Here is a 23,941-nt window from a genome sequence, read left to right on the forward strand (position 1 = left end):
CTATAGAAAGAAATATGCTTTTGAAGATAAAAATTCTACTTATGCGTGATTTTTTTTGGGGGGGTTCAATCTTGGTGATTGGTTATATCATCTCCTCAGTATTTCTCAAACTAGAGTACTGAAGTGGTATTCCATAGACATATGGAACACTACAGGGTAAGTTTAGTCTACTTTTCTTTAGAGTTAATTTTTCAGTTTAATGAAAAAGATTAATAAATGTTCCTGGCCATTAAGTTAAATCTGTTATTTCATATTGAAATAAACATTAATAGTATATTATGGACCATAATATAAAACTTGCATAAATTTTATAAAATTTCTAAGGAAATTTGCACTTATATAGATGGGTGGCTTTCAGTGGGTTCCTAGTCACCATCTACTCCCTAACATAAGTTAAGAATTTATTTTTTGCTGCCCTCAGCAATACACCTTTGGTGCAAAAAGTTTCAAAATCATGGTCTTAAAATAGACTGGCTTTATTTATTTTTAAAAAATTTTTATTAAATGTATTGTGGTGATGTTTGTTAGTTAAATTATATGGGTTTCAATTGTATAATTCTATAATACATCATCTATATATTGCATCATGTGTTCACCACCTAGAGTCAGCTTTTCTTCCATCACCATATATTTGACCCCTTTACCCTCTTCTACCACCAATCCTCCCCCCTTACCTTCTGGTGACCACTAAACTGTTGTCAGTATCTGAGTTTTTGTTTACTTGTCTTGTTCATTTGTTGCTTTCAGATTTATATCCCACAAATGAGTGAAATTATATGGTTCTCGACTTTTTATGTCTGCCTTATTTCACTTAGCATGATAATCTCAAGGTCCACCCATGTAGTCACAAATGGCAATATTTCATCTTTTTCTTATGGTCAAGTAATATTCCATTGTATATATGTTCTTCTTTATCTAATCATTTATCAATGGACAGTGGTTATTTCCATGTCTTGCCCTGGGTTTAGACAGTGAAAAGTATTGTAGAAAAGAGGAGAAGACCGATTCCATTTAAGAGATACCTGTTCCTACAATTAAAAAATGAACTAACAAAGAACAGCCAATAGATAGCATGAGCTATGAACAAAAAGTTTTAATGACACTATTTTTTGTTTTTTATTTTCTTTTCCCATAAAAGCCCCATTTTGGTAAATGTTAGCTCTATAGTCTTTTGTTATTTTAGTTCATTTTATCTACCATTTATGGAGAACTTCTAATTCTAGGTCTATACATAGATTTTTATATTTACTCCTTTCAACAGCTCATGAGATAGACGTAATAAATAATTTAGTAAATGACATGTGTTTTCCTTCGGGTCTCCAAAGTCCGTGGTTTTGGTATATTGCCATGCTGACTCGCATGTTTTTTGTTCGCCTACTATAATCAGCAAAGCATATTTACTGGGCAGTAGGCATGTCAGAGGTAAAGGTATTCATATTCAAATAATATTGTGCTGTCGTTTTCAAAGCAGTCCATGTTTCACAAGCCTGCAACAAAAGGAAACTCAGTCATGATCTCTGAGTGCAGAACACATGTTGTATCAATTATTCTGATTATCATATAGATATTCCTAAAAGATTGAGAGAAATAAAATGGAAAATAATACTAATTAAGGTTTGGTTTCCACACTTTTAGTTGGTTTCCACACTTTTAGTGATCTGTTTACTTCAATGCTGAAATTTTTTTGCATTATTTGTGGTGCCACAGTATGAAGCGAAGTAGAATCTTATTACATTGCAGTATCTGTCAGTTGATCACAGCACTGGTCTACAATTATAGTCAGGAGTATACTTGAAGATCTTAATATTCCAGTCTATAAAATTATTTAATTTGCCGAATAAACAAATGGCTTGCTTTACTACCTCTAAATTATGCCTGTTAGAGAGAAACAGGCATAAAACTAGATGCATTATTCAAGCTGGTGGTTTTCATCAGCAAATGCTAAACAGAACCAAGCTAATCCTGGTAGACCGGTTAAAACTCAACTATGTGGAGTAAGGAGAGGACCCAGGCCCCAGGAAAACAATGACATTCAATTTTTCAATGACTTTTTACAACCCTCATGCTTGGTGGCAGTAAGAGCCTAATACATATGCAAAGAAAGAACAAATCACTGAAGGAATTAATTAATTAATTTGTTATATATCTTGTTTTTCTAAATTGCTAAGTTGTAAGGGAGAAATCATGACTGATTGAAATCCTCAGATAATTCTGTAATTTCATTTGTCCTTGAATTTCAATATCTTTTATCAAGAAGGTAAACATGGAATAAAACTGGCTAACGCAAGTTTTTTTCTTTATTTCTCTTGGAGTGAGAATACAAATGAATAGAAAAATGTACAAAAGGCAAGTAGATGAAGAAATGACATTAAAGGCTTGGATAATTATCACAGAGGGAAGTTAGCTGCTGAACAACTGAGAGGGAACTAAAACGTAACTACAATCATCCATCCATCCACCTCCCCAAACATGTAATAATTTACTGAGACTCGACTACATAACAGTTATTTTGGTAGCTCCTGAGAATAATTATTTTGATGGATAAGACATACACCGCATTTGTAAGGAGATAGGGAGGTTGGGTGCATGACACATATAGCTCCAGTATGACATTTTTTGAGCTATTCACATATAAACTGCATACAAAGGGGAGAGAAAAAGGAAGAACATATGCTTCCTGGAAAAAAGGAAAAAGCTTCGGAAAGAAAGGAATATTTGACCTTAGTCTTGAAGGAGGAGGTGGAGTTTTCTGATGAAAGACACTTTATGGAGAGGAAAGGGTAGGTATAGCTCACGGCAGATTGAGAGGAAAAATCAGGGCTAGGCTGGTGGTATGTGAATGCCAGCTGATGTGATGTCTATTTAAAAAGATAGATGGTTAAAGGTCATTTGTTTCTCATTCAAATACCTGATCAGCCAGTGTGTTTTCCCATAGATTCGGATTGTGAGCTGGGTCCCAGTAATCCTGCAAATATATGTGTCTTTTGAGATGTAGAAACTGGTTTGCTGGGTCCTCCAACAAAAATGGTGCTCCTAATGCTCCTGTAATTCAGAGTTCAAGAGCACAGCATCTTTTAGGCCAACAGTTTACATCAGTATTTCCTCTTAAAGAGACACAGCTGTGGTCTTTAGAAGGATGGATGCATGAGAAGGAAACCCTGGCTTGAGGGAGGTGGCTATTCCTTAGCCCTTTGCCACCATCGTAGTGTTACCACCCTATGTGCACTGTATGTTGTATACAGCATGAAAGCCAGTGCTGTGTGGTGGGTGGAAAAGATTTTCAGAGCTTCTGTACATGCATGGGAGCCCACAGACCTGGATTCAAATTCCAGCTCTGTCACTTTTTTTTGCAAGTTGCTTAATTTCTCTGAGCTCTATTTCCTTCTATGTAAAGAGGTATAATAATAACAACAACAACACAGTAACAAAATAACATTGCATTACTGTAAGGACTGGCTAAATTAATGGATATAAACCATCTAGCTCAAACATGGCAGTCAACAATATTATTCTTGTTTTCTTAGCTTTCTGAAATAGAATATATCTTTCAGTTTGAAGTAGAGACTGCCCCCAAATCTGGCACTGTAGTTAAAATCATTAGTATTGCTAGAGACATCATTAAATCAACAGGCTTGCATTTTCTATCTCCGTTTCACTCAAGGATTAAGGAAAAAAAAAATTGGTTTTAAGAAATCCAGACTTCTTTAGGATCTTAAAATTATAACAGTCTATAATGTGTTTTCATTCCTAATAATTATGTCCGGAGTTATAACTTGAATCAATATAAAGGAAAACACATTCCTGACCTATATGTGATAATAATATGATCTGTTATTGCTTGTGATAAAGAAGCATTTATTACAAATCTACTACAAGTAACGTTATGTTAGGCACTCTACAGCTTCAGCATTAACAGGCCCCTGTTGACCAATACTCTGTATGGACCAGGGTCACAATGAGCTCTGAAATATGAAACCTCTCCTCTAAAGGGGATGAAGGGTCCAGCATATGAAACAAAACAAGTCAACACGGGATTTGATTGTGCTCAGGGCATTTTGCAGAAGATGGTGTTATTGAGCACTGGGGCACAAGCAAACATGTTCATGGTAAGGACAATTGCTTAACCTATTCCTTGAAGAAAAGATTAAATTAGCCTGATAGGAGAAGGGGCAAGACTTTTAATTTTAAGATGGAGGAATGATGAGAGCAAAAGTCATAAGGAATCTATAAGACCAATGTCTGAAAACAAATATTAACAATATTAGTTAATATTTATTGAGCATGGTACTAAATACATTACCTGAATTACCTTATTTAATGCAAAAAAACATAAGAAGTAGCACAGTCAATCATTTTACTTTTGCAGACATGGAAACTAAGTCACAGAAAAGTTAAAAAATATGTTCAAGGCCACACAGCTAGTAGGAGGGAGAGATAGAATTCTCCCTTCAGAGCCAGTGCACTATATTAGACAGGAATACTTGGGGTCAGATAACAGCAACAACAACCACCACAACAAAAGTCTTATGCATTTATAGAAAAAAAGGAAACAGTCATTACTTACACATTGCCTAGGATCGCATGCTTTTCTAAGCTTGGCCTTGAGCTCTAAGCAGAGTTGTAGTTATTAGCTCATTAGTTCAGTTTAATTTGTCAATCCAGTAAGCTCTAGTTCTAAATGAGTACCTATTGAGAATGAACAGCCTCCCTGGATATTGTACATCAATCAGGACACTTCTGGGTTCAAAACATTGTACTACTAATCGAGGATTGAAAAATGACTCAGACATAGTCTCCATTTAAAAAAAGTTAGCAATTGTATTTATTCAATGATTTAAAAATAAAAGACAAATGTCCACTTCAGAACATATTAGTAACAGATGCCAGAAGTTATACTGGCCTGCTGCTATGGAATCTAATTCAATACAATCAAACCAGAATGGCTGTGGAAGCCATTCTCTAAGATTGTCTCTAAAGAACACTCATTGCCTTCTGATATTTATATCCTTTGTGGCCTCTTCTCTCACTGAGTAGCGATGACCTGTGTAACCAAGGATACCATGCATATGACAGTGTATGATTGCTGTTACTAGGACATAAAGTATATTATGCCTTCTGCTTTGCCCCTCTTTTGGGTCAATTGCTCCAAGGGAAGGACACTCAAGCAGCGCTGAGGGAGAGGTCCACATGTCAAGGAACTAAAACCTTCTACCAACAATCATGTAAGTGAGATCCCTGGGAACCTGATGCTTACTCTCCAGTCAGGTCTTCAGATACCACAGCCCCACTAACATCTTTAACTGCAACCTCATGACAGATCCTAAGTCAGAATCATCGACCTATGCTACTCCCAAATTCTTGATCCTCAGAAACTGTGAAATAATACCTGTTTATTGTTTTAAGCTGTTAAGATTTGGGGAAATTAATTATGCCATAGTAGACAACGAGTACAATGTATTAAAAACACTTACTAATATCAAGGAAACTGCTACTCACCAGACTTGAGAATAGGATGACGCAAGTGAGGTCAGTAGGGCATACAATGTAAGAAGGAACTCACTCTCAGGCTTACACAAATTTTGTGCCCTAAGACCTCCACTTCCCTCACCCTAGTCCCTGCTCTGATAATCACCATTGCATGGAAAAATAAACAGCAAACAAAAATAACCCTTGTCAAGTAAAAGCTAAAATAAATGAATGGGACTATATCAAACTTAAAAGCTTCTGCACTGCAAAAGAAACCATTGACAAAATAAAGAGACAACCAACTGAATGGGAGAGGATTTTTGCAAACAGTGCCTCTGATAAGGGACTAATATCCAAATTATACAAGGAACTCATGAAACTCAACAACAAAAAAACAAACAACCCAATTGAAAAATGGGCAGACGACCTGAAGAGACATTTCTCCAAAGAGGACATACAAATGGCAAACGGACATATGAAAAAATGCTCAACATCACTAATCATCACAGAAATGCAAATAAAGATCACAATGAGATATCACCTCACTCCAGTTAGAATGGCTATCATCAACAAGACAAATAGTAACAAGTGTTGGAGAGGCTGTGGAGAAAAAGGAACCCTCATACACTGCTGGTGGGAATGCAGATTGGTGCAGCCGCTATGGAAGGCAGTGTGGAGGTTCCTCAAAAAATTACAAATAGAATTCCATATGACCCAGCAACCTGTCTCCTGGGTATCTACCCAAAAAATCTGAAAACATTTATCCATAAAGACACATGTGCTCCAATGTTCATTGCAGCTTTGTTTACGGTGGCCAAGACATGGAAACAACCAAAATGTCCTTCGATAGATGAATGGATAAAGAAGTTGTGGTATATATACACAATGGAATACTATTTGGTGGTAAGAAAAGATGAAATAGGACCATTTGTGACAACATGGATGGATCTTGAGATTATAATGCTAAGTGAAATAAGTCAGACAGAATTGTACACCTGAAATCTATGTAACTTTACTAACAATTGTCACCCCAATAAACTTCAATTGAAAAAAAAATAACCCTTGTCACTAAGGAACTCACATAGGAGTTCATAAATAATTATAAGAAGACATATTGTGACTAGACCATCCAAAAGGAGAGTCATAAATTATGATATTGGCACGGACGCCTCACAGAGAAATTGGTTTTGAGCTGAGCATCAAAGTATATGTTAGGTTTCCACAGTGAGGAGGAAGGGAGCGGCAGCAAAGAGCCTGTATTCCAAGGTGAAGGAGACTGGAAAGCCCAGAAACAGTGCAAGGTAAGACTCAGGTTCAGTGACCCTCACTTTGCCAAAAGTACCATTGTGGTATAGATGTGTCAAAGATAATACTGGAAAGACGAGCTGGAGCTTGATGTTGAAAGATTATTACTGTCTTACCAAGGAGTTTGGACTTTATTCTGTAAATAATTATCATTTCTGAACCAGAAAATGACAGGATGTACTTTGAAATTTTTTGTTTTATTGTGATAAAATATATATAACATAAAACTTACCATTTTAGCCATAACCATTTTTAAGTGTTCAATTCTATGGCATCAAGTACATTCACAATACGGTGCAGCCATCACCACTATCTCCAGAACTTTTTCATTGTCTCAGATAGAAATTCTGCACTCTTTAAATAATAACTCCCTTTATCCTCTCCCCAGCCCCTGGTAACCACCATTTATTATCTGTCCCTATGAATTTCCTTATTCTAGGTACCTTATATAGGAGGAATCATGTAATAATTTGACCATTGTTGTCTAAATTATTTCACTTAGTATAATATCTTCAAGGTTTATGAATGTTGTAGCATATGGTGCATTTCATTCCTTTTTAAGGCTGAGTAATGTTTTGCATGTATATGCCAACATTTTGTTTATCCATTCACAGATTTTCTTTTGAAAACTTCTTTGGCAGTGGTGTGGAGGGTAGATGGTAAAAGGAAGAGAATTGAGGGAGAGAAACAAGGTCAGAGGCTCTTTGAATAGTCCATATGAGAGATAAGAAGGAACTGAATCAGATACGTGGCAGAGGGATGGGATTGGAAGACAGGATGGATTTGGAGGAAATAGGGAACTTTCATTCATTTGGGCTGACTAGTGTGGACGGACCAGCACTAAAGTGTTGGTTCTAGCTGAAATGTTTTAATAGGTGGCTTTTCAGATTTCTCCTCATTCCCTTGGAAGAAAAGGTGTTATACAGTGTTCCATATTTAATGTGTATTTATTCTGTTTTTAAAAAACACGCTTTTTTGTTTTTTATTTTATTTTTTTTTAAAGGGAAATTACTGGATAAAGTAGATCCAATGACATCAATATCGAATGAATATTTCTAAATAAATTATGCTTGGAATATAATTTACAGCTGGATAAAGCAAGGATAGTAATTCTTAAGATAGTGCTACTTGAAATCATCCAAAAGTAAAACCAGTATTCTGCACCATCATTATCCTGGCGCATTGTACAATCACTATGAAAAAACTGTTATTACATAAATCGTGGCCAAGAAGCATGCTTTAAAATATAAGCCCTAACTATTTTAAGCTCTAATAATTCTGTCTTTTGTAAATCTTCTATTTTTTTTTTTTTTTTTTGCTCATGGAAAATGTTTCACTGATACAATCTCCTCCAGCTCCGACTCCCACCCCCCAGAACAAAGCTCTTACCTCAGCATTATGCGCCCAACAGGCATCCAATAAATATTAATTGATGGTGATAATAACATAACCCAGGAGAGAGACAGAAAGTAGTATTTATTGTCCTGCTTTACAAATGAGAAAATTGACACATGGAGATGAAATGACTTACTCAAGGTCACATAGTAAGTCAATGGCAGGGCTGGAAATAAAAATGTAAGTAATGTAGGAGGGCATGCTATTATCCTCTCTGCTTCAGAAATTTCTCCTCCCTTTTTCATTCTGTCTGATCAACCTTGAAAGTTAGTGAGAGCAAGATCACAGTTTTGTGTTTGTACGTTTATATAATATATAATACAGTTGGGGCTTGAAAACTGAACCCTGACTTTTACTACTTTGTTGACTTTTAAATGGCAGGGTTTTTATTTGTTTGTTTGTTTTTAATGTGGGCAATATTAGCCAGATAATGATTATAAAGATAAAAACTTTATAATCATAAGCTTTAAAAAGATTTTTTCTCTTTATTTCCAACTCCCTGCATAACCTTCTTCCTTTCATTTTGCATTATAGTCAATTTTAATAAGAACTGTCAAGCTTAGTTCTGCTATCTAAATCTTTCTAGGGTATTCTCTGCAGAAAATTCTATACAATAGAAATAAGGCAGACACTTCAGAGTATGGGGATATTCAAGATCACACCTCTATTTACACAAGCCAAGATGGATCAGAGATCCAAAATTTTATCCTGGCTCAGGCAGTGACTAGTTAGTCACCAAGCCACTTAAAAAAAAAAAATATTGGGGTGACAATGGTTAGTACAATTACATACGTTTCAAGTGTACAATTCTGTAATACATCATCTATATATCACATTGTGTGCTCACCACCCAGAGTCAGTTCTCTTTCCATCACCATATATTTGATCTTTTTTACCCTCATCTACCACCTTCTACTCCCTTATTCTCTGGTAACCACTAAACTGTTGTCTATGTCTATGAGTTTTTATTTCTTTGTCTTGTTCCTTTGTTGCTTTCAGTTTTGTATCCCATATATGAGTGAAATTGTGGTTCTTGAATGTTTCTGTCTGACTTATTTCACTGAGCATAGTAATATCAAGTTCCATCTGTTTTGTCGCAAATGGCACTATTTCATCTTTTCTTATGGCAGAGTAGTATTCTGTGTATATATACCAGATCTTCTTTATCCAATCATCTATCGAGGGACACTTAGGTTATTTCCATGTCTTGGCCACTGTAAATAATGCTGCAGTGAACATCGGAGTACATATATCTTTAGGGATAGATGTTTTCAGATTTTGGGGGAAGATACCCAGAAGAGGGATTGCTGGGTCGTATGGTAATTGTATTCTTAATTTTTTGAGGAACCTCCATACTGTTTTCCATAGCAGCTGTACCAGTGTACATTGCCCCAATAATGTATGAGGGTCTTTTTTCTCCACAGTCTCTCCAACACTTGTTATTTGCCTTGTTGATGATGGCCATTCTAACAGAAGTGAGGTGATATCTCATTGTGGTTTTGATTTGCATTTCCCTAATAGCTAGTGAAGTTGAACATTTTTTCATATATCTGTTGACCGTTTGTATGTTTTCTTGGGAGAAGTGTCTGTTCAAGTCCTCTGCCCATTTTTTAATTCAATTGTTTTGTCTTTTTTTTGTGTGTGTGTGGAGTTGTATGCGTTCCTTATATATTTTGGATATTAGCCCATTATTGGAGGTGTTTTTAAATGTCTTCTCCGATTCAGTTGGTTTCCTCTTTATTTTGTCGACGGTTTCTTTTGCTGTGCAAAAGCTTTTTAGTTTGATATAGTCCCATTTATTCATTTTAGCTTTTATATCCCCTGCCTTTGAGGTCAAATTCATAAAATGCTCTTTGAACCCAAGGTCCATAAGTTTAGTACTTATGCTCTTTCTTCTATGCAGTTTATTGTTTCAGGTCTTATGTTTAGGTTTTTGATCCATTTTGAGTTAATTTTTGTACATGGTGACAGATAGCAGTCTAGTTTCATTCTTTTACACATGGCTTTCCAATTTTTCCAACACCATTTATTGAAGAGGCTGTCTTTTCTTAATTGTATGTTTTTGGCTTCTTTGTTGAAAATTATCTGTCTATATTTATGTGGGTTTATTTCTGGGTTCTCAGTTCTATTCCACTGGTCTGTGTCTTGTTTTCTGTCAGTAAGATACTGTTTTGATTATTGTTGCCCTGTAGTACAAGCTGAAGTCAGGGAGTATGATACCTCGAGCCTTACTCTTTTTTCCTTAGGATTGCTTTGGCTATTTAGCATTTTTTGTTGTTCCATACAAATCTGATATTTTTAAATTCTATTTCTTTAAGAAAATGCCATTGGGATTTCGATGGGGATTGCATTAACTCTGTATATTGCTTTGGGTAATATGGCCATTTTACCTATGTTGATGCTTCCAATCCATGAACACAGAATATCTTTCCATTTCTTTGTGTCTTCTTCAATCTCTTTTAAAAATGTCTTAGTTTTCAGTGTAGATGTTCTTCAGATCCTCTCTTAAGTTTATACCTAGGTATTTTATTCTTTTTGTTGCAATTGCAAAAGAGATTGTGTTTTTTAAATTTCTTTTTCTGAAATTCCATTGTTAGCATATAGGAATGAAATATATATATATATATATATATATATATATATATATATATATATTTTCCATTTTTATATGTGTGGTAGAATACACATATCATAAAATTTACCATTTAAACCATTGTGAGTTCAGTGGTATGCAATGGATTTTTTTTTTTTTTTTAAATATGGTTCCTGCATTCCAGAATGTACCTCTTTTTTTGTTTGTTTGTTTGTTTTGTTTTTTTAGATTTTATTTGGGAAGGGGAACAGGACTTTATTGGGGAACAGTGTGTACTTCCAGGACTTTTTTCCAAGTCAAGTTGTTGTCCTTTCAGTCTTAGTTGTGGAGGGTGCAGCTCAGCTCCAGGTCCAGTTGCCATTGCTATTTGCAAGGGGTGCAGCCCACCATCCCTTGCGGGAGTCGAACCGGCAACCTTGTGGTTGAGAGCTCACTGCCCCATTTGGGAATTGAACCAGCAGCCTTCGGAGTTAGGAGCATGGATCTCCAACCGCCTGAGACACACGGCCGGCCCATGCAATGAATTTTTGTACATTGATTTTATAGCCGGCAACTTTACTATATTCATTTACTGTTTCTAATAGCTTTTCGGTGGAGTCTTTAGGCTTTTTTATATACAGCATCATGTCAGCTGCAAAAAGTGACAATTTAACTTCCTTCATTCCCAATTTGGATGCCTTTTATTTCTTTCTCTTGCCTGATTGCTCTGGCTAGAACTTCCACTACTATGTTGAATAATAGTGGTGATAGGGGACAACCCTGTCTAGTTCCTGAATGTAGGCTTCAGTTTTTCACTGTTAATTATGATATTAGCTGAGGGTTTGTTATATATGGCCTTTATTATGTTGAGGTATTTTCCTTCTATACCCATTTTATTAAGTGTTTTAATCACAAATGGATCACAAATGCTTTTACTGCATCTATTGATATAATCATATGATTTTTATCCTTTATTTTGTTTATGTGGTGTATCATATTGATCAATTTGTTTATGTTGACCCATCCTTGTGCCCCTGGGATGAGCCCCACTTGGTCGTGATGTATAATCTTTTTAATGCATTGTTGTATTTGATTTGCTAGAATTTTGTTTAGGATTTTTGCATCTGTGCTCATCAGAGATATTGTTCTGTAATTTTCTTTTTTTGTATTCTCCTTACCAGGTTTTGGTATCAGGGTAATGTTGGCCTCATAAAATGAATTAGGAAATATTGCCTATTCTTCAATTTTTTGGAAAAATTTGAATGGTATTTAGATCCTCTTTGAATGTTTGGTAGAATTCACTAGTGAAGGCATCTGGTCCTGGACTTTTGCTTTTAGGAAGGTTTTGGATGACTGATTCAATTTTCTTACTGCTGATTGGTCTATTTAGATATTCCAGTTCTTCGTGATTCAGTTTATAAAGGCTTTATGTTTCTAAGAACTTGTCCATTTCTTCTACATTATTAAATTTGGTGGCATATGGTATTCTTGGATGATCCTTTGTATTTCTGTAATATCCATGGTAACTTCTCTTTCATTTCTAATTTTGTTTATTAGTGTTGTTTCCCTTTTGATCTTAGCAAGTCTCACCAAGGATTTGTCAATTTTATTAATCTTTTCAAAAAAGCTCTTTATTGCATTATTTTTTTAAATTCTCTTTTTGTTCTCTATTTCATTACTTCTGCTCTGATTTTTATTATTTCCTTCCTTCTGCTGACTTTGAGTTTCATTTGTTCTTCTTTTGCAAGTTCTTTAAGGTATAATGTTAGGTTATTTATCTGGGGTTTTCTTCTTTCTTGAGGTAGGCCTATAATTATGTAATTTTCCTTCTTATTACTGCTTTCACTGCATCCCAATAATTTTGATAGGATGTATTTTCATTCTCATTTAGTTCTATGTATTTTTTTATTTCTCCTTTTATTTCTTCTTTGACCCAGTCGTTCTTTAAAAACGTTGTTTAATCTCAACATATTTCTGGTTTTTCCTGCCTTCTTTTTTCAGTTGATATCCAATTTTATAACCTTGCGATCGGAGAATATGCTTGGTATGATTTCAGTCTTCTTAAATTTACATGTCCCTACATATGGTCTATCCCTGAGAATGTTCTGTGTATACTAGAAAAGAATGTATAGTCTGGTGTTCTAGGATGAAGTACTCTATAAATATCCATTAGGTTCATTTGATTTAATGTGTCATTTGGGGCTGGTATTTTCCTACTTATTTTCTGTTTGGATGACTATTCATAGCTGTCAGTGATGTATTTTGGTCCCCTGACATAACTGTGTTGTTGTCAGTTTTTTTCCTTTATTTCTGTTGGTAGTTGCTTTGTATAATTTGGTGCTCCCTGATTAGGGGCATATATATTGACAAGTGTTATGTCTTCTTGTCTTATTGTCCTCTTTATCATTATGAAATGTCCATTTTTGTCTCTTGTTACCATTTTTAATCCTGAAGTCTGTTTCATCTGATATAAGCATGGCTACACCCACTTTTCTCTGGATGCCTTTTACTTGGAGTATTGATTTCCACCCTTTCACTTTGAGTCTGTATATGTCCTTCTAGCTGAGATGTGTCTAGTGGAGGCAGCAATGACTGGGTTTTGTTTTTGGCCCAATCTGGTACTCTGTGCCTTTTTATTGGTAAATTCAGACTGTTTACTTTTAGGATGATTATTGATATATGAGGATTTCCCATTTCCATTTTGTCTTTTGTTTTCTGGTATTTTGGTGTGACCATTGTTTCTTTCCCTTTCTGTTATTCTCTTTTATTTTAGTGTGGTGGTATTCTATGAGTTTTTCCTCTGTTTCTTCTTTTTGTATGTTATAAATCTCAGTTCTGGATTTTTTTTTGAGTGGTTACCATTAAGTTTATGTACAAGAAAGTTTCATATATAGAGTAGTCCTTCTTCTTCAGCATGGTTCTTATCTCCATTCCCCTTTGCAAATTCAGACCTTTGCTCTCTTCCCTTTTATGTTTTTGTTGTCACAAGTTATCCCTACTTATGCTGTGAGTTGATTTCTGAGTTGTAGTAGCAAGTTGTCTTTTTCCTTTTTGCTTTTTAAATGTTTTTATCTTCTCCACCTTTTATGTTATGTTTAAGTGTATAGTGCCCTAGTTTGTGTAGGGGTTGCCATTTCCTGCGTCTGTCTGTCTCTTCGTAATACTACTCATGGTTTTGTATTCTTTTGATTTTTTGTTTCAGGTCAAATAGCCTCCTTCTGTATTTCCTGTAATGCAGGTCATGTGTTAGAAAATTCCCTCAGCTTCTGTATGTCTGGAAAGGTCCCTATTCCTCCTTCATATCTAAAGGATATCTTTGCTGGATATATTATTCTTGGCTGATAATTTCTCTCTTTCAATATTTTGAATATTTGATTCCATTCCCTCCTGGCTTGTAGGGTTTCTGCTGAAAAATCTGATGACAGTCTAATGGGCTTTCCCTTATAGGTTACTGCTTTTCTTTCTGGCTGCCTTCAGAATTCTTTCTTTGTCATTAATTTTTGATAGTTTCAATACAATGTGCCTTTGAGAAGGCCTGTTTGGACTGAGGTAATTAGGTATTCTGTTTGCTTCTTGGATTCGAGGATCCAGTTCTTTCCATAGGTTTGGGAACTTCTCATTGACTATTTGTTTGAATAGACTCTCTCTTTCCTTCTTCCTCTCTTCTCCTTCTAGTATACCCATTATTCTTATGTTGCTCTTTCTGATGGGGTCAGAAAGTTCTCGTAGAGCTCTTTCATTTCTCTGAACTCTCAAGTCTCTCTTTTAATCTGTCTGTGTCATTTCCAGATTTCTGTCTTCAATATCACTAATTCTTTCTTCCATATGGTCAGCTCAATTATCTAAGCTGGCTATTTCATTCTTCATTTCTTTTTATTTTTATTTTTTTTTATTGGGGAATATTAGGGAACAGTATGTTTTTCCAGGATGTCAAGCCATTGTTGTTTTCAATCTTGTGGAAGGCACAGCTCAGCTCCAACTTGTTGTTTTCTTTTTTCTTCTTTTTTTCCAAGTCAAGTTGTTGTCCTTTCAATCTCAGTTGTGGAGGGTTCTGTTCAGCTTCAAGTTGTTGTTCTTTCAGTCTTAGTTGTGGAGGGCACAGCTCAGCTCCAGGTCCAGTTGCCGTTGCTAGTTGTAGGGGGCACAGCCCACCATCCCTTGCGGGAGTCGAACCGGCAACCTTGTGGTTGAGAGGATGCGCTCCAACCAACTGAGCCATCCAGGAGCTCAGCGGCAGCTCAGCTCAAGGTGCCGTGTTCAACCTTAGTTGCAGGGGGCAGAGCCCACCATCCCTTGCGGGACTCGAGGAGTTGAACTGGCAACCTTGTGGTTGAGAGCCCACTGGCCCATGTGGGAATCAAACCGGCAGCCTTCGGAGTTAGGAGCACGGAGCTCTAACCGCCTGAGCCACCGGGCCGGCCCCATTCTTCATTTCTTAACAAACCATTTCTTATTCCTGTACCTCCATATTCTGTTCTATGAAATGAGGCTTCGTTATATGATATCTAAAGTCTCTTCTGGCTCTAACATTTTTAACTGGGATGTATTCATACAAAAATAAATCATTAACTGAAAATTTCTTTGTCTTCATGGTATTATGTCATCAGAAGCATATAGAATATACTAAGTGGGCACAACTACAACTGATAAGGAATTTATGTGCTGAGAAATTCAACATTGAAATGGGCAGAAATAAGTGAAAGAGAAGTCAAAATAGACCTCAACAATAATTGAAGCAAAACAATAAAGATGTATTCACAGTATTCACAAAGAGATGAGTGCCCATCATAGGCTGATGAGCGGTATGGGAGTAATAGAAGCTATATAATTAGAAGTGGAAAGATTCCCTATATTGCCATCACCCACGGAAGGTTGAAAAGAGGCTTTAAATTTGATAGTGGATAAATGACTGAATAGTCTATATACTATGCACATAACCATGAAAATGATGCTTGTGGTAGGAACCTACACACTAGAAAGACCACAAAGCCTAATGTAAAACTTATGTTACTAATGAAAGGGGAGAGTCTGATGGCAGCTTCCTGTTTCCTTCCATGCAGAGGGAGCTCATTTGGAGTAATCCCAGGCCTCTCTTTTTCCCTTTGTATACTCTGATTCTTGAAAGGGGCAGTGCCCCATTTAATTGGTAAATCCAAGTGGCATAACTTGGCTTGTTCAGCTCACTCTTTCTTTTTCCTCTGGAGAGTGAGCTGTCCTTAAAGAGTACAGTTTCTGTTCTGGGTCCACAACCTGCAATTAGATATGAAATTTGCCAAATTCTGGGGTCCAGGCATCAGGTTCTTTATGTACTTACACCGCACTCTATCTTCCAAGTTAGCCTTTCTCCATAATAAAGAAAATGGATTGCCTTCCACAATCATCTTTGGTTTATTTCTCAATTTGATCAAAACTGGGACAAAGAATGGGAGTGCTGTGTGTTGGAAGGTGGCTCAGAGAACCCAACAGTTCTCTTGTCTTAGAGTCTCACTAAGAAACAAAGAAAAAAAATTAGAGCACAGATCAGGGTACTCCTACCTGCAGGAGCTTGTCATCCCTGAACAGCCACGACTATTAATTTCTTCCCTCATGTAACCTTTAAAATCTCTATAATAAACGTGGTGGCATTAAGGGAGGATGGAAGACACAAAATACCTGCCAGGTTCACAGGCTAGGCTTACAGTAGCTCTTTCATTTAGGGGCTAGATGATACCAAGAGTTGGAGTGTCACCTGATACCTGCTACTGGAGAGGGAGAATGATAACTATAATCCTGCCACAAGTTCAGAAATACTTAGGTATGGGAAACTGAAAGAAAGCACTTAGTACTCAATATAATCAATTAGAGAATAACATTTATTATTTACTATTTTTATTGGACTGAGTCTCAGTGTCTGGCCTCAAATTACTATGTCTTTAAAAAGATATGAAATAAGTGCCCAGGCAATTATGTGTGGTACATGAATTAAGTACTAAAATAAAATATAAATGGCTTCTTGGAATTAAGTACAAAAGAGGATCAGGAGAAAAGGATATACAAACATCTTCACAGTATGGTAGCATTTTTAAAGATCTCTCTAAATACAGGATAAATTTTATAGTTTTGTGAGACCAAAATACTCAAGTTTAGGTTTGTATTGTTTTAGACTTGAATATTTTATTCTTTGTTTTAAACAAATAGTTTTCTCCACAAATAATGAAATAGTTATTTTTTTTCTTTTCTTTTCACTCTAAACTTTAGTCAGTGACCAAAAAATTCATGGTAAACGATAGAATGGATTAATACAATGGATTCTTTCACTTTGCTGTAATTCAGATAAAAATTAGTGAGATAAGAAATTTGGGTTGTGAGAGAAAAAAGAAGTGGCAAATCAAGAAAAGAAATCAAAGGAAGGAGAGAAAAAAGAAGGGAGGTTGCAAAAGGTGAGAAGTCATGGAGAGAAGAAACAAGATAAATAGAGGAAGTAAAACGAATGCAAAGAGGGTTGATAGATATGAACTGGGGAAACAGAAAGACACACCAAACTGTGGGATCAGCTCCCAAGTTCCCATCATCATATTCAACTGTCTGTTAATAAAATGCTTTCGTAACTGAACTTTTAACTCAGGAACTTCGCCTTTATTGATGATACAATTGCTGATGTGTTGAGTACTTTGAAATGTAAACAGAAACCGGTATCACTTGAGTTCAACCTCAATCTGTTTTAACCTGCTCTCAGTACACAAACACACATCCACATTCACGCTCACAGTGTGGCCATGAACTTCCCTGGGATGTTTTTGGAGCTGGCAGATGTCTTATTAGATTTTAATCATGTATGCCGAGAAATTTGTAGCTCATGAAAGACAGCATTTTATGAGATTTAATAGTGAAAACTTCTGGGTCACTGCCTATGTGTGCTGATGGGATTCCCAAATCTAATGCCATGACAAATGATGCCATGTGAGTAGGAAAATAGTTTTTCTACAACATCCAGTATGCTCAATGAATCTAGTCACAGGCAAAGACATTTTTGTGTGTGTGTGTGTCCAGCAAAGTTATTTTCTCACTACCCACTTTCTTCGGAGCATCAAACAACCTGAAGCCAAAGTGAGTAGGTAAAATTAAGAACAAAATCTTATAAAAGAAACCAAAAGTATATCAGGGAATATAGACTTTCCAAAAAATTGCAGGGCTACAGGCCTGACTGAGAAGGACCAGACCTTCTACAGTGGAGGAGGCAAAAAGGGAGGGGATTGGGGGATTGCAGGTGCTGACAAGGTCATGGGATGGAAAATGTGAGCTTCACAGCTCTTGTCAATCAAACCAAACCAAACCAAACCAAACCAAACCAAACCAAACCAAACCAAACCAAACCAAACCAAACAAACAAAAAACTTCAAGACAAATTGGCCTTAATTATTACTTGGGGCAAAAGACAAGAGCTGGAACTATGCTAGAAAAATAGGCCAAAGGCAGTTTCATTTTCCCCTGTCTAAAACCAGGAGACATACTTGCACATTATAGATATTTCTGATCACAGGGCAACAATCAGGGCCTGAACTTCCAAATTGTTTTACATATGGGTCAACTCAAAGAATTAGTTTACTTAGTGAAACACTTTCCAATATGTGTATTTTTTCATATTTCCCCTTTATGTGAAATGGGGCTGTTTGATTGAGGTGGAACATGTTGAGTTTAGAACTTCTTTTTACCCTCAAGCACAAGTAGGAACTGTCATAGAAAGTTTTTCTTTATATCCTGGTTTGGCTCTATTTCCTCAGATAAAGTCACGTAGCTTGCTAACCCCTGACCTTTTCTTGTGGAACCAATGGCTACAATATTTGCTCTACGACTTTTTCAAGAAATCTTGTTCTGTGCTCTTTTGCCTTTCCCATATCTGCATATCTCACGCCTAACATTGCTTTGCCAGAGGGGACAGTTTTTTTGTGTACTAGAAAGAAGACCTGGATGCAGAATTTGGATGTGAACTGGCATTCACCATTGATTAACTGTGTAGTTTGGTCATTTAACTTCTCTAGGCCTCAGTTTCCTCTTTGCATAATAGGAAACATAATACCTGTATTTAGAGTGATTTTGAGAGTTAAACTAAGGTAATGTATGGAAAGCTCCTGAGACATGATAAAGACTTAAAATAGTAGTAGTAATATTTGCTGTTTTACTACAGGAGAAAGTAATTCTTGACCTAAATCTAAAGAGAGAGTGGTTTTGTTCCCTTTTGTTTTGTAATCAAATCATGACACAGACTTCTAATTCTCTGACCAGAGAACCATCCCTAATGTGTATAAGTTGCTATTTTGAGAAAAATCAATAAAATAATTTGGGACTCTGCTCATAAATTTAATTACTTGAGTAAGGCTCTTCATCATTTTTGGCTTCAGCATTCCCATTAGGACAATGGATAATGAGATCTTTTCCCTATTTACTTCAAATTAAGTTCTAGACAAAAGTAATTTGTTAGACAACTAATCTGTAATGGAGAAAACTTTTTAAAAATAAAAACAAACAAACTTCTAAAAATGGTTGTTTTCTTATGATAAGCAGAAGGGCTCCAGTGAGGTGCTGATAAATAGGCTACTTTCTTATACAAAAAAGGAGGGAAGAGAAGCGAGGCAAGTTGATTCAAGCTATTATTTCGTATTTTAGAGCTATATGATTTAGGAAATGCCCGTTAAGCTAGTTATTAATGTCATGAATGAATTGGGTTCTAAAGACTTCAGTTTCCTCAGCCCACAAGCAATAAAAGCTTCTTTCCTGACATTAAGGCTAACCCAGCAATGTCAGTGGTCCTCTGTCCTTACGTTCTGATCTCAACTTATTTCGTGAACTTCAATTACATGATTTTATTTATTTATTTGTTTGTTTGTTTGTTTATTGAAGTCAAGACAAACCAGTTGTCTTTATGGGTAGACATATTTGTAGTTCAGCTGGAATTGAAGTTAATTCCAACTTGTTTCTGAAGAAAGTTCAAAAAAGTCATTTTGCAGAACTTTTTCCTTTTGCCAAATCTTTTTGATCCTGCAGTGTTCAAAGGTAAATGTGGACCAGATGTAGTGCTTTTAGTCTTGCAGTCATTCACTGTCACCCACTCGAAAGTCAATTGCATGGATCAACAGTCAAGGAAAAGCTTTATGCTGATGGATTATAACCAGCCTGTGACTGCAGTTTGCAGTGTGCCCCTCAGGCACGCACTTGAACTGAGCCAGCCTCACTTTCTCCATCTGACGCTATGGGCTGTAACTTGGTGTGATGATAATTGCTTAAATAACTTGGCTAAGAATTTCTAAATAATTTATTTAAACATGTCCCAAATACAAAGTGTAATATTGATGATTCAAACAATTTATTAAAATTGTTCACAGGTTTAGGAATAAAAAAAGCTAATTTTGCATACACAAACACATATATACGTATCCTCATACATATCTAAATTAATAGTCTCTCTCTATATCTATATCTATGTCTATATCTATATTTATATATATATATCTATATATATATGTGTGTGTGTGTGTGTGTACCTCAAGCAAAGTACATAATTTGTTTTCATTGGTCTCAAGTTTATCATCAAAGCAGAAATTTATTCTGACTCAAGCATCTTCATCAGAAGTATTTATAAATTGTAGAGATTTAACTGTGAAAATAATTTATACCTTTGTTAGTATCTTCAGTTTTGGTTACAAGAAAAACAAATGATCACTCAGTTCAATTCAGATATAAGCCACTGAATTACTGGGTCAGTTTGGTAGCAAATCATCTCTGGCCTTCGGTGTCTTGCTTGATCTGTCTTTAAAACACCACTTCTCTGAGCTATTACTTGCCCTAAAGGTTAATGAATTCATATTCTCTTGGCATCTCCACATGATGGTACTATGTAAAGATTACAGTTTCTAAAAGGCATTTAATTTTTTCCTTTGCTTGAGGACACCAGAGCACTTCTTTCGTGGCAGCAGTTATAAGAAATAGACTTCTTAGCAACAATAACATGTTAATATGTTAATACATAATTAGAAATAAAATAATCACACATACAATTAACACTAACATGTTCAAAATTGCGGCATGACACAATAGTTTGGTTTCCTCAGTGCTTTAGAATTTGTCTATGGATAAAGCATGTTTGTTCATTTCTTTAAAAATTCAAAAGGGGTCATTTATCAACCTAGTAGTTATAAAAGACATGATAAATAAAAAAGAAATAGGTTCTTACCTATAAGCAATGTTGAACACAGGGCCACTTGAAGCATTTTGTAGGTCATGATCCTGTTTGAAAATAAAATATTTACTTATTTTAATTCCAATTGAGCAAAGTTTTAGGGCATACTGGATACGTTCCAGGAGTATGAAGTACTTGCTGCATACCTGTAAGCCCTAGGAGCTGCGGCAAGTCAGAGAGCAACTGTTGCTTGAGATTGCTTTTTTATATCGCTCCTGCCTTTTCACCCTTTGGACTTTTTGGACTGACTTTTTACAGACTGTTCTTATATGAGCCATGTATTTATTTATTAATTTGCCATTCACCCAGACTAATGCAATGTAAAAAAGAAAAAAAAAGGTAGAAAACTGGATAACTCAGACATTCTAGTGGGAATATAAAATGATACAGTCACTTTGGAAAACAGTTTGTCAGTTTCTTGTAAATCTGAGTATGCAATGACCATACAAGTCAGTAATTGCACTAGTGGGCATTTATCTCAGAGAAATGAAAACTTACATTCATACAAAAACCTGTACAAGAATGTTCATAGTAGCTCTTTTTTTATTGAAAACAAATGAGTGAATAGTTGTGATGCCTTATGATAATTTTTTTATTAAAGTGTTTTTGGGTGACAATTGTTAGCAAAGTCACATAGATTTCAGGTGTACAATTCTGTAATACATTATCTATATATCACATTGTGTGTTCACCACCAGAGTCAGTTCTCATTTTAAAAAGACAAACTATTAAATAAGTAAGTTTTTTGTGTGTGTGTGTCAGATGTATGAAGACAGTAGATTGAACTGCTAAAGCAGTTAAGAACATCTTATAAGGAAGCTCTGGGCAAGGCCTGTCACACAATTCAGCAAGATTGTGTGCTCTCCTATATGCTGAAAAAATTTCAGTTCACCTTTTGCTTGTCTAAGGATGCCACTTAAAATAATTAAATTGCATGTAATTAATGTAAATATTCTCCAGATGACTTTTATAGGACTGGAAAAATCTAATCCTTTCTCCTCCCCTGTTATAGCTTAAGGCTTCTTTTGTTTTCTTTAAATTAGTTTCAGGTGTACAAAAGAATGTAATAGACATTTATCATTTATATCCATCACCCAGTGATAACCCCCCTACCCCCATCTACTACCCCTCTGACATCACATACAGCCATTACATTTCCACTGTCTCTATTCCTAATGCTGTACTCCACTTCTTGTATATATATCTTGTGTATATATATATATATATATATATATATATATATATAAAATTGTAGTTGATATTCATTATCGTTCAGCTTCCTTCAGCTTCAGGTGTACAGTGCAGTGATCAGGAATCTACATCATCCCTGAGGTGGTCTCCCTAATGGGACAAGTGTCCATCGGATACCCTACAAATCTTTACAACATTATTGATTTAATTCCTCAAATTGACTTTCATATCCCTGTGGCAATCTTGTGGTTACTGATTGTGCTTTCTAATCCCCTCACCTTCCCCCTTATCCCCACCTCCCCTCCCATCTAGCAACCCTCAGTTTTTCCTCTATGTCTCTGAGACTGTTTCTGATTAGTTCATTCATTTCTTTTCATAGTAGCTTTATTAGTAATATGCAAAAACTAGAAAAAACTCAGATGTCTTTCAAAGCTGAACATTAAACAAATTGAAGTACATCGATACCATGGATTACTACTCAGTAATAATAGTATAATAAAAATCATCGATAGACATAATAACTTGGAGGAATTTCAAGGGAATTACAATGAATGAAAAAAGCCAATTTCAAATGGTTGTAAGTCCATTTATATAACCTTCTTGATATGACAAAATTGTAGAAATAAAGAACATTTTGGTAGTTGCTAAGGATTAAGGATAGAAGGGGAGGTGGGTGTGGTTACAAAAGGTCAATATGAGGGACCCTTGTAGTGACAGAACTGTTCTGTACCTTGACTATTGTGGATATGTGAACATAAACATGTGATAAAATTGCGTAGAAATAAATACACATCTCTCTCTCTCTCTCTCTCTCTCTCTCTCTCTCTCTCTCTCTTTCCCTCTCTCTTGTGTGCATGCACACTCACACACACAAATGAGTACATATAATACTGGGGAAATCTGCATAAGATCAGTAGATTATCTCAAGAGTATATCAATATCAAGATCTTGGTTGTGATACTGCACTATACTACAGTTATACAAAATGTTACCATTGCGGGAAACTGAGTGAAGAACACAAAGGATCTCTCTGTGTTATTTCTTATAAGTGTGTGTGTGTGTGTGATTCTAGATATCTCGAAATACAAATTTGAATTAAAAACAACATAATGTTAAACTACATAATAAAATGTGTTTGTTTCCAACAGAGTAAATAATATAAAACCAGAATTTTGTTCAGTTTGATTTTTCAAACAATTACCCTTTCCAGTGGCATGATTAAGAGTTAACTGAATGAATTTATCATCATGCAATTTGTTCAAAGCAAACTACGTGTCAGTTATATTAGCCAGTCTCATCAAGATTATGTAATCTGTAACAAGTACGTATAGAGATATAAAAGTGGTAGAAGTCAACTTTCTTGCAGTCTATCTTTGAATTGTAGAGAGTGTTCAGAAATCTGGATCTACCTAACTGGAGTTATGGCTCCAGTTACTGATGGAAGGTTTGGGAAGACAGATATCTGGAAATAAACACAGAAAAACCTTGGCAGTGTACTCTATGTGTCCATCTATATAAGATTTTGTCAGTGCAACAGCCATTGTCTTTGTTTTTAATTCAGTGGAGAGGTATAAACAGGCAGTTTTGTAATAGACTAGAAAACTCTCAAGAAAATCAAAGGAAAAATACATGTTACTGGAAGCTCACAGAACCAATGGAGAAATTAATTTTCTTCTCTTCTCCTCTTCCCTCCATCATTCTTCAACTTTTGGACCTAAAGTGAGGTGTGTCTGGAGGAGGGATGGGAGTAGGGTTGCACCCTATCTCTTTTACTTTACTTCTCTCACAAAATGGGTCAT

General features: G+C 35.7%; 1 long non-coding RNA gene across 1 annotated transcript; it reads right to left on the reverse strand.

Moving 5' to 3' along the window:
• Positions 1–1,078: 1,078 nt before the first annotated feature.
• Positions 1,079–21,171, reverse strand: LOC109453325 (uncharacterized protein C3orf85). The gene is made up of 4 exons (XR_002138262.2): positions 21,098–21,171; positions 20,946–20,998; positions 2,909–3,042; positions 1,079–1,487 (listed from the first exon to the last, which is right to left on the reverse strand). It is a non-coding gene; the product is annotated as an uncharacterized protein C3orf85 (long non-coding RNA).
• Positions 21,172–23,941: the final 2,770 nt, after the last annotated feature.

The sequence above is a fragment of the Rhinolophus sinicus genome, linkage group LG01 (genome assembly GCF_036562045.2).
Source record: "Rhinolophus sinicus isolate RSC01 linkage group LG01, ASM3656204v1, whole genome shotgun sequence".
Classification (NCBI taxonomy): domain Eukaryota; kingdom Metazoa; phylum Chordata; class Mammalia; order Chiroptera; family Rhinolophidae; genus Rhinolophus; species Rhinolophus sinicus.